This window comes from Fukomys damarensis, unplaced genomic scaffold (assembly GCF_012274545.1).
Source record: "Fukomys damarensis isolate Sample0158 unplaced genomic scaffold, DMR_v1.0_HiC HiC_scaffold_19, whole genome shotgun sequence".
NCBI lineage: Eukaryota > Metazoa > Chordata > Mammalia > Rodentia > Bathyergidae > Fukomys > Fukomys damarensis.
In genome coordinates, this window is record NW_022900931.1 from 10,166,477 (window position 1) to 10,170,565 (window position 4,089).

The 4,089-nt window shown below is 58.5% G+C and overlaps 1 protein-coding gene across 1 annotated transcript in view; it reads left to right on the top strand.

Moving 5' to 3' along the window:
- The first annotated feature begins 2,009 nt into the window (after positions 1-2,009).
- Positions 2,010-4,089, top strand: part of Pvalb (parvalbumin) — a 16,000-nt gene continuing 13,920 nt past the window's right edge. Inside the window, exon 1 of the mRNA XM_010613696.2 lies at positions 2,010-2,057. The gene's annotated coding sequence lies outside the window, so the exon portion shown is untranslated. The remainder of the gene's footprint in view (positions 2,058-4,089) is intronic.

A 4,089-nucleotide genomic window follows, 5' to 3' on the forward strand; every position in this document is an offset into this window, starting at 1 on the left:
AGCTGCTTCTTTAGGTCGGCTTCACAGACAGAGAAACCGAGGCCCAGAGAGGCAAAGTCACTGGCTCAAGGTCGCACAGGGGCAAGCAGCAGAGCCAGGTGGGAGCCAGAGCTGTGCATGCCTACTACAGCTTCCCCAGAACCCTTCCTCTGGCCCCCCTCTGGGTGGGGAGCAAGGCTGCAGCCTGGGGACCAGGCTTTCAGGAAAGGGGCAGAGATTCTTTCGAGTTAATACACGTCATCCCACACGGCTCACCGCATAAATATGAGATCCTGCAGCATCCGCCCAGCCCGCCAGGCCCTGGATGTGAGGAGCCCTGTATCCTGTTCCCAGCTGCAGCAGGTGGAAATAGTGTGAACTAATGAAATATCAGCTAACAGCTGAGTGTCCGTCTCCTGGCAGACGGTGGCACAGACTGCTGACCCACACATGCTGGCCTCCACTCGTTCACCAGCTGGGAGGCCCGAGCAGGCTTCGGACCTGAGTGGAGGCAGAGAGACCGGGCTCTGGTCCTGACATGCTGTGTGACCTTATGCAAGTGGCTTGACTTCTCTGAACCCGAGTTTTCCTCATCTGTAAAAAGAAAACAGTGGTAACATATACATTGCTGGCACTATATGGAAATGTTCAGCAGATGGCTATGAAAAATATTAGGACCCAAGAGACAGAAGAAGGCAATTAGTAATATCTGCCCACCTGCTCAGCACCTGGCCTGTGTCAGAACTGAAATCTCTACAATGGAAAATTCCACCAGGCTCTGCTGCCACCTTTAAGCTGACCCTTAGGTTCCACAGCGGGCAGAGGGCAGCTGGGGTCTCAAGGCCAGGAAGACCTCTGAGGGTCTCAGAGAGAATCGTTCTCACAAGCGTATCTACACAATCACCAAACTCACAGAGGACTCGTGCCCGGTACCCCTGAGCACCCCAAGCCCCACCTCCATGACTGCTTCCTGAGCTCTGAAGGTAAGGGCCTGGAGGCCCTCAGGGACAGCGCCCCCACAAGGCCGATCATGACAGTGGCCAGTGTGGGGACGATGTGGGACCAACCTGGCTAATCGCAGCCTCAGGTCAGGCTTCCACCAGGCCTCCCCCTTCCCCACTGCGCTTGGGCGATGCAGGGGACTGTCCTCTTGTGGCCTCAGGGTGGCCATTCTGAGCACGTGGGGGCTTCTCATGAGTTGCAGGAGTCACTAACCACCCCTTGCCATCGGAGTCATCAGAGTCAAAACAGACCTGGCTGACAGATCATTATCTGGCATTAAAGCCCAGGTGAAATGAATCAAACTAGTGGCAGACCCCTGACGGTGCACAGGTGAGAGCCTAAGACACAAAGGAAGGACAGTCTGAGGACACACAGACTCTGTCCCTCGGGCAGAAGGAAAGTGTGAAAGTGCAGGCTCCTCTCCCATTCCCAGACCATGGCCGGGGACAGGAGGACCCTGAATGCCCTGCATCTCCCCCTGTCTCCCCACCTGTGCTGCAAGCTTGCAGTCAGGACAGCGTGTCACATGAGGACCTGCCCTAGCCCTCACATGTGGGACAGGAGCTGTCCCGTTCTTTCCCTGGCCTTTTCTCTTCCTTTCTTTGCAGACTTTTGGGGCCAGAGATTTAGCTCAGTGGTTCCACCGCCTGCCTTGCAATGACAAGGTCATAAGTTGATCGCCAGTACAAAAAAAAAACAAACAAAAAAAAACCTTCTTTGCAGGCTTTGGAGGAAGGAAACATTGCTGCCACCCAAAGTCATTGTGGAAGGCTTCGTGGAGGAGGCAAGCCCTGCCTGGGCCTCAACATTGGGTGCCGGAGGAAAGCGGGGCCAAAGGTTATTAATAGGTCTGGCTCAGTGGGCCCAGGAAGGGTGACTGTGATACAGACACTCAGCACCACGGTTGGGGAGTACCTGACACTGGCGGGGGGTGGGGTCAGCGGGGAGCGCCGCCTCCCAAAATAGCCAGGGCAGAGGCCTATTTAAGTGGTCCTCCCACTGGCCGGCTCACTTCCCGCCAGACCTCCCACCAGCCCTGTTTCCAGTGCAGGCTCCAGCCCTCACCCCCACCCCAGGTAAGTGGCAGCTCTGGGGTGGGGGAGGATGGAGGGATGAGGCCAGCTGGAAGGGGCAGCCACTTCTCCCCTTTTTGCCACTGTAACCAGGAGTGGGGAGCTGCATTGGGGTAGCAGTGGAAGCCAGGGCTGATAGTTTGGCTCTGGGGGGTGACCAGGGCAACTCCTTCCCACTGGCTGAACCTCAGGTTCCCATCTGTGCATCACAAGGGACAGAGGTAGACCCCTGTGGACTCTGGGGATGACAGCAGAGAGGACCCAGAGGGCAGAGAGGAAAGAGGAAAGATTGCAGAGGGCAGACTGATGGGCCTAACGGCACTGTCTGATGCCCTGTGGAGGGGACTCAGGCCTAGAGGGGGGAATTGAGAAGTCAGGAACAGGGAGAGGGCAGAAGGACGGAGGTGCCAGCCCTTGTCCGAGGCAGGATGCCTGGGGACTGTCCAGGAGCTAGGGTGTGCCTCAGATTCGCAGGGCTGGAGAGCACTGGGTCCTGGGCACCAATGGAGGCCCCTCCAAGACAGCCACTGCCTCCAAGTTAGTGGACTCAGAAGTGGATCTTGCTCTGCTGTTGCCTCATGACCTGTCCTTAGGCCGCGCAGACTCTCCCGAGCCTCAGTTTCCCCACTTGTATTGCCTGAGGATCCTTAGCTGAGGAAACACATCTCCACCAAGGCGTGGAGTGAATGAAGCCTGGGAGCCCAGCAGCCCAGCACATCGGAGCCATCAGTCCACCCAGGAATGGGGAAGCCATGGCCGCCATGGCAGGGCCAGGGCAGCTGAGGGGCCGGGGAGGCCTCATGCCCAGAGCTCTCAGGTCAGGATCTGCAGCCTCGGCACCCTGGAAGCCAGCTGGCCAGTAGTGGCCTGAGGGAGCTGACTCACCGAGAGCAGGCAGGTGGAGCAACCCACTCCTTAAGGTTTCCAGGAAGGGCAGCCATCCAGGGCCAGGGCTGAGCCAGGGGAGATGGTGTTGTCAGCAAGTGTCAGGGAACTTGAGCTACTGGACAGCGGAGCAGCTGTCCTTGGTCCCTACCACCAAGGGCCGCCACCGTCCCACCCCACCCCACCTGCCGGTGCCTTAAATTGGAATCTCCAGGTCCTACTACAGGGCCCACCCATGCCTCCAACACAACACAGGCAGACTAAAACCCAGAGATGAAGATGGTCACGATGCGTGGTCATGCAGGGTCTTAGTGCAGCCCCTGAGCTGGAACCCAGGCCTCCTGTCCAGTGCTCCCACAGTCTAGAGGCAGCCTGGCTGCAAACTGAATCCTCGGGAGACCTCAAGGAAGATGCAGCTAGTCTCTGGCGGCATAGGAAATGTCACATCTCGCACAGGTGATGGCTCAGACCACAAAGCCGGGGTCTGCACAGTGTGGTCTGAAGGCGCCACCCCTCCCCCAATGCACACCAGCCTCCTGCCAGAGCACAGAGACTTTACAGTAGCTTCCCACACCCCAACTGACCCAAAGAGGGGTGGGGGACAAGGGGAGTCTGGGAAGGAAGTAGTCAGTGGAGATCTAAGGGCGGGTCTCGGAGAAGTCAAGCTGGCCAAGACAATAAATGGATTAAATGCAATTAAACCGGGTTTGAGAATGTGCACCCAGGTCAGATGTCAGTCCCTGTCCCTCCCACCCCTCCCTAGTCCCAAGTGGGTCAAGTTTCTGCGACCTCAGCGCTTGGATTTTGTAGCATAAATTTGCATCCAGGACAGACAACAGAGGAGGCTGAGGGAGGAGAAGAGAAAGTCTGATTGCCGGCCTGGGGGCCCCCAGGGGTGCGGGCTGGCCCCCAACGTGTTCGAGCATCTTCCCAGAGCAGCAGGACAGCCTCTGCCGGGCGCTGAGATCCGAGAGCTGAGCGAGCAGCCCGGAGCTTCCTGAGTGCCCTTGACGGGCCGGCCGGCAACTTTCCAGACCAGCGGGCTGGGGGTGGGGGGCGCCCCCCTAAATCCCAGAGGTCGCGCCCCGGCCCTCGAACACTGGGCTACCCCCGGGGTCCCAAGAACCAGGGCTGGCGCGGCAGCCTGAGG